Raw genomic sequence first — 12,670 nt, forward strand, 5'->3', positions numbered from 1 at the left:
AAGATTTTGGCATTAGAAGGAAAATCGTACGATAAAATCGTTCGAATCGTACGATTTGAAGTACGATCGTACTACGATCGGAATATGATCGTACAATGCTAAAAATCCTACGAATTCGAATTTCGTAGGATTCAATTCGATGGTCGAATTTCAAAGTATTTTACACTTTGAAATTCGACCCTTGATAAATCTGCCCCATAAAGTACGAAGATCCAAATTATGTAAAGATCCGTTATCCGGAAAACCCCAGGTCCTGAGAATTCTGGATACCAGGTCCCATACCTGTACAATTTTTAAATATGTGATGTTACCATGAAAATCTACCCATTATATTGATGCAAAGTTAGACAAGAAGATTTTGCACATGTGCACCTACATCTCTTAGTAAAACATGCTTTCCATCTGGATTATCTGTCCCAGGATAGTTCTGCAGGTATAACAGGCAGGCAAAAGAAAATTTGGAAGACCCCATTGCGAGCATATGCTTGATCATAAAAAACACAATAAATATACCAGTTCTTGTCCCAGAAAGCCCCCTATGCATTTGTGTACTCCAGATAGAAAATGGAGCAGTGATTGCATAGGTTTAACTTAAAAAATAAAAATAAAAATCCTAAATAAATAAGATAAAAAGCTTTAAAATGGGGGTCACTGACTCTGGCAGCCAAACAAGTATTGCTCTCTATAGCATCTCATTCAAAACATTGGCTGGTTGCTAAGATATATTGGATCCTATATTGGATAACTGGAAAGCTGCTTGACAAAAATCTAAATAATTTTAAAAATCATATAAAATATTAAGACCATTTGCAAATTGTCTCTGAATATAACAGTCAACATCAAACTAAAATCAAACTAAAAGCCTGATTAAGATTTCTAGGTTGCTGTAAGTGGCATAATATTAAATAAATGTTTAGAGTTCGCTGAAGGTGGGTTTTACCAAATGAGATTTGTTTATGATAAAACCTAACAAAAGATGAATGTGCCAAGGACTGTGAGTATAAAATGGGAACATAATGATAAATATTGTTAGGTCTCATACCTTAGCCTTCTTTTCTGCAGTTTCTATCATACATGTGTCAGATAAGTGTAACACATTATATATATCCTGCCCTTAACATGGGAATTCCAGAGAGGTTGGTTTCTGCTGCTGGGGAACTTTAACTAAAAACTTGAGGAGGAAGAAGGTAAAACACAAACTTGACAGGTGATGAGGAAATTCTCTCTTTAGCTTTCTCTCTTTTAGCCAAGGATTCTGGGTGTTGTAGTTAAATAAGATTATAGCTTCCTGTTTTCATGAACTGATATTAACACTTTTCCTGCAAGCCCTAAAATCATCTCAAACAAGTTAAAGCCTTTTACTGCTTATGGATGAGTGGAAACACTAATTTAGTGATATCATAAGTGTGCGAGTAAGGCAATCATGGGATGTTTTAGTTGTATTACACAATATACAAGCTATGTATGCAGTCATCATATTTCCCCATTCTTTCACTACGTATCAGTGGCAGCATGTGCTGCTCAGGAAGGCTGGTGGCTAGAATGCCAGCTGGGAGCACCCACTGCTACTAAGGAAGCTTGCATGCCTGATAGGGAATGTGGTTATTAGCATCAGTGATCTAGTTGCAAGGTTGTGATGTATGGGATGATTGAAATACAGAAGCAAATACAACACAGGTATTAGATACCATAACTATTTGTCACCTGTATTCATAATAACATGTGTATTATATATTCCCTGAGTCCTGTTCATTACTAGGACACAATGGCAGCAATTCATGACATTCACAGCAGTAAACCCATAATACAATCTATTTCATTTTGGTAAAATGAATAGCATTTCGAAGAGTAGGCTGAAAGTAGATCTGTATTAAGCTTTAGTATGTCAGATGTGGAAGCAGCTGGGATAGCCCCATTATTAGATGTTAGTGACATAGTCTCGCCTTGATACAGTACCAAAACTTTCCAAGAAAAAGAAATACACATATAGCAGCAGTAGGTTTATCTAACTGACTACAATATCTATCCCTACATAAAGATAACTCTGGTTTAACCCATGGAATTCCAGCTGTTGTTAAACTACAATTTCCACAGCGACTGCTACATAGAGGTTGTGGGAGTTGTAGTTCACAAACAGCTGGGGAGCTACAAGTTACAACTGTGCAAAGTACAATGAAATGAGCATCATCCTTATATCACATTGTAATCCAGCCATCAATTCTACTCATATTCTCCTGTCACTTTGTTGCCTAAAGGAAACAGAAGCAAAATATACAGAACAATTTATCATTTGAACCAATGTCAAATGAAAGGGAATTCCACCCCCAACCTGGACTCATAAATCATAAATCTCAGCTATTTGAGATCAGGACTTAATGTAGTATGTAAACACTAACCTGGAATAACCACAGCTCAGAGACATAGAACTTGCTTATCTCGTTTTCCCATAGGGGTCACTCAACTCTCCCCTGCCGGCAGTGCTACCTCCAATCCAGAGCTGATGTTCTTGTTGCTCTTCTTATAGGTTTCTCCTCACATGCGTTTAGCACATTTATAAACAGCATCATCTTCCAGGAAGTAGGATGTGCTAAACAAGGTGATTGTATGCAGTGAATGTTATAATGGCAATAAAACAACTTCCCCTTTATTTGAATATTCTGTTTCCCTACTCAAGGAAATATCAGCTTTCTTTACTGACAAAGCGCATGCCACTGAAAAAGATGACAGAATTTACAGTCATTACTTGGAAACCCTTTGGGCATGACCAAACAAAAAGTCATCCCTCAGATTATGATGGAAGTTACTGGCACCCCATAGGACAAGCTGGAAAGAGGAAATAATGTTTTGAGTGTGTGTAAGTAGAGATCAGCAATCTTTTTCATGCTGTAAAATTTTGCTGCAATATTCGCTATTTTTTTTTCACAAATCCACACTAGAATTTTGCCATGTGGTCTGTTTCACTGGAAAAGAGACAATGTATAAACTATTGCAGAGCTAAACTGCAAAGTTATTTTGCCTTCAAATGCCTTTTCATGAAATACTGTAGTTTTCTGAACCTTTATAATAAGAAACACTCACATCACTTCATCACTATGTGATACAAATATAGGGTTATGCTAATGTGTACATTGATGTCATTCATTACACCTATTACACTTTCTGAATTGCACAAGGGAAATATGTAGCCAGAATTTATAATGGCAGCAGGTAAAATGGCATTGACATTGGTGTATGCCCTACTAGCACTTGTCTATACATCATGCCTTATATAAACATATATATTGTTTTAGTGGTGTTTCATACCACTCCAAATATGTGTTTAGAATTACTTTGGAATAGGTCCCCTCTACTGAGCTGCTGATAAAAGTGCTTTAACCTTCTCAGGAACACACTATCCCCTGATTAGTAAATTTTCCCTCCAAAATACAGCAGTAGCATGTTACCATTGACTTATGAACCTCAGTTATAGCTTGTATTTTATGTACATACATTCTTTATACATACACATTAGAGCATAACAAAAGATAGAGCAGACCAAGCCACTGAGGGAGGCCCATGAGTACAGAGGGACCTGGGGGTCCTGACTGATGTGCATTGCCAATATACATGTGCATGTTCACCTAGATTTGAGGAGCCCTAAAAAAGAATTTGATGTGGAACAAACATACTTCTACTTCCTTATGTGCATATGCATAAATGACAGCATTCCAAGATGGTTGTGGTTCACAAACAGTATAGAAAACAAAACAAGAAAGTAGACACAGCTGAAAGCAAAAGTATACAGAGATGTTTGCTTAGTATTATCCCAGTCTGAATCACATGAGTCAAATAGAAACAGACGGAAATTATCTTGTCGTAATTTACTGTAACTGTTAGAATGAATCCCCATAAACTTTTTAACATTTCTCTATAATCATTTCTTATAAGGATGTCCACCCAAAAATCTCATTCCCCAAACATAAGTAAATTTAAAAGACATTTGTAACATACTAAAATTGTACCCTAGTCTAGCGATCAATTTTCTGTGTCCTTACTACCCAATTCAGCATAATATGGTTACTGTAATTAACTAGCGCTTTGTCCTCTTCCCATGTGATCAGTGCTTGTGAGTGTCTCCTCAGCAGCTCAGGAAGAGCAAAGGAAAGAGTAGAGTTTTGCCTCCAATACAATATGTTATTCCACCAAACTGTTATGCCAATGTTAGCCGATGGGGGACTGTGACAATGGCAGGAACAGAAGCAGATGCTGTGACAATCCATTGCACGGTGTACACTGTAACCAGAAATTATAAACATTTAGTACAATATTGTGTAGTATTCACATTACTCCAGACAACATGACAATAGTGAAAGGTGTTTTCAGAGTGTTACTATTTCCACAGATATTCTGAGAAAATGTTCTGGGGTGGGGGGCAAAGTCATCAACCAAAAACAACCTGTTTTTCTAGATTAGGTCTGTGTACAATGTCCTCACTGTTAATGGGCTTTGATGTTCTTGTAGGCATAGACAAAATTTCCTCTGCATTTATCCCGTTATCAATATATGGACATATTTTGTGCATTAAGCTACTAAAAATGCCCTTTAAACAAATCAGGGATTGATTGTCCATATATTGCAATTAGTTAAAGGGAATGTAAAGGCAAAAAAAATAAAATCCCATTTTTACTTTCTTTAATGAAAAAGAAACCTATCACCAATATACTTTAATTAAAACATGTCTACCGTTTTTATTAGAAACCTGACTGTATGCAGTGAAATTCCTGCTTCATTCACTTGTTATCACTGCTGTGGATAGGAAAATTCAGATAGTCCCTAACTACTCTGCAGGGAAACAATCATACTTTCAAACAGCAGGGGGGGGCTACCTTACTTCCCAGAACTCAAGCAGCTTTGTTTGTTTCCCTGTAGAGCAGTCGGCGACTGTGTAGAGATTCGTATCCATAGCAGTCAGAGCAAGTAAATAAAGGGGGAATTTCACTGCATACAATCAGGTTTCTTATAAAAACAGTACACATTTATTATTGGGGATAGGTTTCTTTTTTTAGTTAATAAAGTAAAAATGTTTTTTTTTTTTGCCAAGGCCAATTGAAAAGATGCTTAGAATCGCATAACATTCTAAAAGTTGAACCACACTTTTAATCAGTAGCAAAAAAAAAAAAACATTTATGTGACTCTCCCTACTGGAACTAATTTAAAGTCCATTAAACATGGGTAATAAGAGATAAGGGACTATAAGGGAAAGTTATGTAGAAGACTGGCCAGCCACAATTTTACATATACGGTATATTTTATCTGGGATTTATTGAAATACTTTAGAAGGAAGGCTGCCAAACAGAAATAGAACTGCAAATCTTTAGGGAGACTGATCCAATGTGTAACAGAATTTATATACAAACAATAACACCTAAATTCTAACAGAATAAATACTGGGGTTTGGTTTGTTTCCTTGTTGCTGCAGCCGCAGGTAACCATGTGGCCAACTTATTGCACAATATCTTATACACTGTGCCTCAAGTAAAAGAAACTAGTAACACGCATGAGGCTGCATGAGCCAGAGAAACCTGCAATGTTCTTTCTTTTCAAGTCTTTTTATTTTGTTTTCAAGCTGAAAAAAAGATTTTTACATAACAAAGAAGTAAAATCAAAGCATATCCAATGTAAAACACAATAAGCGGTTATGCAAACTATACATTTGATTGTTTGCTCAAATATCTGCAATCTAAAAGTAATAAACAATAAACAGAACACATAAAATAACAAAGCATTAAACATAAAACATTAAAGCTCTGCTCGATGTGAGAAAAATAAATCAGTTAAGATTAGATCTTAGATCTATTAAAAAAGTTTGTTTTCATTTTTTTTTTACCATTTGGGGGGCATACCACATTTGTTTTAGGGTCGGCTTATTTCTAGGGCATTTGCTTCCTTGGACATTTTTAATAATAAGTGGCCACTTCAAGCATTTGCACCAACATCACTAATAAAGACATATATAATATATAACACCCACCCAATTCAAATTAACCTAAGTGTAAGCTGACCAATTAACTTTATTGAAACTTTGCCGGCGTTCGGCTTCAGAGACCCAACTTTGCATTTTAGTGAATTAGCGTATGCACTACGAATTTATGGGCACGAAGTATGGTGAAGCCTTTGGTAAATTTGACCCATAGACTTCTGAATGTGTTGGTCTCACTTTAAGGGCTTTCGGTGACTGAATGTGCTTTCTTGAATTTTGTAATCATTCTGCTTAGTTGTGAGGTTATTGTATACAGAGCAGTTCTTTATTTGTGAGACTTTTAAAGGACAGACTTTTTTGCAACACTCTGAAAAACCCTCATATGAACGTGAGAAAATGATTACTATAAAGAATCTTGTTTAGGGGAAGAAAAAACTAATATACCAAATACATTTCCCCATGGGGTTTCCCCACAATGGCCTTTTCCCCATAATTTCCATTTAACAATTGTGGCAGGTACATAATTTTAGACAGTCGGAGTGAGATTGACGCATGCACCCCATTTTTTAAGTGCATCAGCACTGTGGTGATTGACACAGGCCATTGTGGAAACCCTGGAGATACTGCCTGGTTTTTAGGTGGTGGCAGCTCCCATGTTCCCACAGCGACCTGTGTCAATAGACCCAAGAGCGGTTGATTTGGGAGAGGAGGAAGGAAGTGGCAACTATAAACAAGGAGTGCATTGCTACAACTACTGGATATTTGGTGGCCTGCAACTGTAGCGCAGTAAGGAAAAAACCTCTAGTGGGTTTTTGTGGTGATTTTTCCATGACAATGCAGCCAATGTACTTTGCATTTATTTCCTAATAATAAATTAAATGTAGATAATAATTATTGCACATGTTGTTTTTTTTTCCTCTGCTTCAACTATGATATATATTATCTGTAAACACAGATAAACACTGTAAACACTGTATCCAGGAAGCTCTGAAATATGGCACTGACATTTACCACAGTGAACTTTTCCCTGTAACAGTTCATTGTACTTGATAGTAACTAAGCTACATGGATCCATGCATGAATGCAAAACTATTTTATTTCATTGTTTAATGTCTGAAGGTTTTGAATATCCTAATGGCATAGAGCTCTAATTAAAGAAATATCCCTAATCCAACTTCAGATCAGGAGCATTTTAAACAACAACCCCTGGAAATCACCTTGGGAAATTTAACACAACAAAACTTCAGAAAGGGAGACAGAGGTCTGAAAATAGCACCATCCACCCGTTTGCTATATAGGTGAAGCAGGCAATTACTGATTTATAAATTGGTAGGCTAATGTCTTAAATTCAAAGAGATACCAACATTTGGTTAAGTTAGACCTGACTGCAGAAAACAGCATCTTTCCCAATTATAAGATACTACTTTGATTAAGAAAAAAAGAGAAAAAGGGAGAAAGATGCATTGAGAATACACATGCTAGTATTGGAAGGTTTTTAAGGTTTGATTAAAACCTTGAACTCAGCTTAACATAGTAGGAAGAGAAGCATTTGTGCTTACATCCCTGCCCCCTAGAGTCCATTACTGCCTAGACGGCTGCACTAGACAAATTGTTATAAAACCTGACAAATTGTGAAACTGAGAAGTACCAAGCTACATGCTAATTCATAAGTCATTTCTGAGTCCTGGCAATAGATGTTAATTTCTTATTCAAAGCTATGTTACTAAAGGTGGCCATACACGTAGAAATACACTTGTTTGGCGATTTCGCCAAACGAGCAGATCTCTTTCTGATATGCCAACATTGAGGGGGGCGATATCGGACTGATACGATAGTGGGCCCTAGGGCCCAATGATCAGATCATAATGCAGGCAATGCGGGCGGTTGGATCGTGGGACCGCATCAATGAACAGATGCGGCTGCAATCCGATGGGATTGTCGCAGCTTTTATCGGCCCGTGTATGGCCAATTTAAGTGCACTAAATTCCAAAACTCTGTGTTTGTGCTCTTCCAGTTTTACCAACATAATATTTATGACTGGCATTGGAACTGCATTTGTTTCACCATCCCTTCTGTATTTTAAATAAATTCTTATGGACTTTGCCAAAGCGATCTTGTTTTTTTTTCTTCTGTTATATATAAAAGGGCAAGCTTTGCATTTGCCACATTGGCTAGTACCATTATCTACTGAAGTTTAGAGGGAATTCTAGAGGGAATTACTTCTCATTCGCTGGAACAACAGGTTTGGGATTGTAGCCAAAAAATTTGGTTAAAACGGCATCTGATTGTAGAAACGTGACTTTATTCAGAACTGATATGATATCCCAATCACTACAGAACTGGGGCTTCATTCATAATTAATAAAGAGAGCCTACAAACTAGCATTGCATATGAATAGAAATTATCCGTTTATAAAAACATGGGGAGGCACATTTATCAAGGTTAGAATTTCAATTTCATGTGAGTTTTTTTTTTAACTCACATGAATTCGATTTTACTCAAAATTCGATTGGGGGTTATTTATTAAATAAATAGAATATCCGAAATTTTTCCGACCCTAAAACTTGAATCGAATTAGAGTGAAGTTTTTTCCTTTGAAAAAAACTTGAAGGTTAAAACATCTCCAAATTGGTCACTGGTCCTCTCCCATTGACTTATAGATAAATTCTGCAGGGTTTAAGGGGCAAATAGTTGATTCGAGTTCTTAGATGGCCAGAGTATGATAAATCTTGAAAATCGAATTTGAATTTTTTAAAAAACTCGAATCGAGTTTGGATAATTCCTTAGTCGAATTTGACATTTTTGACCATAAAAAAAAAATCAAAAATGTAATTTTCGAATTCCGCCCTTAATAAATCTGCCCCTTAAACAATAGAGTTTATAGGTACTTTTTCCAACCAATGACCCTCAGTGATATCATTCTGAATAACACTGGTTCATGAATTGAGAAGAACAGTATAATAGACATTAAAAAAACACAAACAATGAAACAAGCATAGATTAATAATGAGGTCAGAAGGCCTTGGCTGTGAAAGTTTACAAGCTTGATAAAGGTGAATTTCTTTAAGACAGCATTAGCTTTCCAGGAAATCATCAGTGGATAGCCACATTTAGCACAATTACATACCTTTATATATTCCAGCAATACAGAATTTTAACACTACTCCTGGACTAATCATACATGTTGTTCTAGAACAAAGAGGATTCCTTTGTGCTGTAAATTGCCAATGGCAGTGGCAGCTGGGTGAATTACCGTACTCGCAACAGTTTGTTGCTGTAAGGGCCCAACGAGTCCTTGCACAAGCCCCCCCCCCTTCCTGGGGGTCCACCAAGACTCTTCCTCATTAAAATGTTAAATTATAGAGATTGTGATGCTGCATTAAAGGCTGCAAGGAAGGGAGCCATATTTTTTCAAGGAGCACAGGTATCCCTATACCCTGATTACTCAGCAGCTCTACAACGCCAGTGAAGCACCTTCCTTGGAATTAAAAGGCGCCTAAGAGAAAAGGGGATCAAGTACAATATGCTTTTCCCAGCGAAGTTACGGATCATTGATGGGGCCACGACCCAAATATTCGAGCAACCCTCCAGCACAGAGCATTGGCTAGACTCCAGGCCACACTCCCCTCAGCACGGATAACCTCCCCAACACCAACAAAGTACAGCACACTCTCCAAGAGGTGTCAACGGCCGGCAGTTAGGAAGAGATGGAGTAAGTAATGATCTTGAGGGTTCTGGCTGACAGATCCCAGAGAGGATACATTTACCAAACCCGGGGGGGGGGGTGCAGAGTGGTTTAAAGGGCTCTTGTTCCCCATCATCTAAAAACTTTTGCCATTTACCAATTGAAGATATATACACCTGCACTAAGCAACCAAGTACAAATGTGTTGCCAGCCTGTGTGTCGGTCTATAGGAAACATATCACCCATTATAGCAGGAACAAGTCTTAAACTTATATCCTGAAATGTCAGGGGAGTTAATGATAAAGTTAAGTGGTCATTGGTATCTTAGGAAACAGGGGGCTGATATACTCTACTCCAGGAGACACACCTGATAGGCCAAAGGGTCCAGGCTTTGAAAAGAAGATGGATAAGTCATACCTTCCATGCAGAGTACTCTCCATACTCCCGCGGGGTGGCCATCCTCATCAGAAAAACTTCTAGAGCAAACATTCAAACTGTAGTATCTGATAAATATGGGAGGTCCATTATTCTCAAGAAGAAATGGTGTATGCTGTTAGTAAGATCGCAGGAAAAACAGGGAGCATATCATCTGATAGCCCTTAGATCCCTCTCCTCATCTCTGGTCAGGGAAAAAAAAATTTGATGTTGTGACTTTTTAAACAGGTGCATCTTTGAATTTTTATTGGTGTAGGTATCTAAGTATATTACCTGCAGGGGGCAAAAATTGATCTTTCATTGTAAGTTTCTGACGGCAAATCATTATTCTCAAGATTACCATTGCATTTTCAGACTCCCCCCCCACCAGCCGAGCTGTCTCTCCTGCAGACATGTGAATGCTGAGTTGTCGCAGGAGTTCTGTGTGTAGATGAACCGCACCTCTCACCCTTTCCACGATGCTTCCTGCCCTGGTGGTGCAGATCTCTCTAGACGGTCGGCACTCGTCAGTACAATGTAGAAGATTTAAGAGAATAGCACAACACCATGTATGTTGCAGGTGGGCAGCTTACCCCTTTTATTTAAAGTGACCACCTGTGCATCAACGTTTCGGGGGGATTAACCCTCCCTTCGTCAGGATACAAACATTTGTGCTACAAACATTTCTAAAGCATAGGGATACATAGAGTCCCGCCCAATTTCCCATAGTCCACCAGGGTGTTCCAAAGTGAGACTTGACACTCAAAGTCCATGTCCTGGTATTATTGTCCAAAGTCCAGTTTCACATCCAAAAACAAGCATAAATGCATATTTGAACCATTCTATCCCAATTTGGTTACTATATATTAACACACTCGGTTACCAGATATTAGGTTTAACTACTTAAGACCAGCGGGAGTTTTACCATTACCTCTATGATTCATTATTCCCACTGGCAAAGATTATCTGTGAAAAAGAAACAAAGTGTCAATCAAAGTGGAAAGGTTATTTATAAAAAACAAGTCAAGCTGAAATTCTCATTTAGGCCCTTAGGTTGTACGTAGGGATGGGCGAATTTTTTCGCCTCATTTCGCCGAAAAAATGACGCCCATAGACTCGTATGGCAGCGTGCGTCAAAATAAAAAGACGTGCGTCAAAACAGTTTCGCCGCGCGGCAAAATGTTTTTGACGCCCATAGACTTTAATGGGCGTCTGCGACATTTCGCCGGCGGCGAATTTTTGGCGAAGCGAAGCGGGTCAAATTCGCCCATCCTTGTATGGTCTCAAGTTTCCACATCCAGAACGCTTCCCTTTTGAGAGGAAAAAAACCTCAAACCTCAAGAGCATGCAGGATGAGACTAAATGAGCACAAAAGCGTGATCAGAAATTTTAAACCTGAAATAAAAGAGAGTGACTCAAAAAAAAGTAAACAGAAAAAGAAACGCTCCCCACCTGCCACATACATGGTGTTGTGCTATTCTCTTATACATTGTCGCAGGAGTTAACATTGGCAACAAGCAAGAGACAGGGGTGTCAGCTGTAGCCTCTGCCCTTTGCATTAGCTATAGCACCAATAGCCATTAGAATGCGAAACAACCCTAACATAGAGGGACTTAAAATACAGAGGCTGGAAGAGAAAATCTCGCTACATGCGGACGACATGCTGATATACCTCACCAATGCAAAAGATTCCCTCTCAGCACTCCTGCAGGATTTTGGAGGGTTCTCCAGCCTTAGGGTTAACTAGGAAACAAAAATTATATTTCCAATAGACCCGGGCAGTGAAAGGGACCCACAGCATGGTACACAACTACAATGGGTTTCCTCATTCACTTATCTGGGCATTATAGTCCACAAGGACCCCAAGAAATATACAGAGCTAAACCTAGCCCCAAAAGTCAGGTCCCTGAGATCCAAACTACAGCATTGGGCTAATCTACCCTTATTCCTACCAGGCCGGGTCAATGTCTTTAAAATGATATTCTTGCCTAAGTTCCTTTATGCATTCCACAACACACCAATTACACTTACCAAAGCATGGTTTAAGCAGCCAGATGCATACATCAGAGACTTTATCTGGGCAGGAGAAAGGCCTAGGATAAGTATGCAAATGCTACAGGCCCCAATGAAGAAGTGGGGCCTAGCCCTTCCCAACCTTTTACACTATTACTATGCCAGTCAATTGGTCTATGCATGGTGGGGGCTTTACCCAGACCCTAACAATCAGGCCACAGCAGTGGAGGCTGCAGTAATTTCCTCCTCCACTATGCCAGGAAAGCCAGCTTACTGACCTGGAAAGCTCGAGAACCCCCAATGCTTAGCTTTTGGATAAAACTAATTGATGACACCCTCCCTAGGCAAAAACTGACATATGCAGCCCGTGGATGCCCGAAAAATTTGGGAAACTATGGGACAGATGGCTTGCAGACCCGCAAACGGCACTGTAACTTGATGTGCCAGAACTGATACAGGATATGTATTAACTAACGGGGATACAAATGGATTTGTAATTGGGAAAGCTCATCTTTGCTATCTTCTCTTTCTCTTCTTTCTTCTTTTCTTCTTGCTCTTATTTCTTGTTAATGGAAAACTCAATAAAGAAAACCTTTTTT

General features: G+C 38.5%; 1 protein-coding gene across 4 annotated transcripts in view; it reads right to left on the minus strand.

Annotated features, from left to right (window-relative positions):
• Positions 1–11,181, minus strand: part of cd274.L (CD274 molecule L homeolog) — a 28,904-nt gene extending 17,723 nt beyond the window's left edge. Inside the window, exons 1-3 of one of the 4 annotated variants that reach the window (XM_041564060.1) lie at positions 10,353–10,597; positions 10,062–10,263; positions 2,397–4,272 (exon numbers count right to left, since the gene is read on the minus strand). The gene's annotated coding sequence lies outside the window, so the exon portion shown is untranslated. Of the gene's footprint in view, positions 1–1,042; positions 1,176–2,396; positions 4,273–10,061 lie in introns of those variants that run through there. The other 3 variants (XM_041564065.1, XM_018258278.2, XM_018258285.2) reach the window with 3 other exon arrangements.
• Between the last annotated feature and the right edge of the window lie 1,489 nt (positions 11,182–12,670).

Source organism: Xenopus laevis, chromosome 1L (genome assembly GCF_017654675.1).
Source record: "Xenopus laevis strain J_2021 chromosome 1L, Xenopus_laevis_v10.1, whole genome shotgun sequence".
In the NCBI taxonomy this organism is placed as follows: domain Eukaryota; kingdom Metazoa; phylum Chordata; class Amphibia; order Anura; family Pipidae; genus Xenopus; species Xenopus laevis.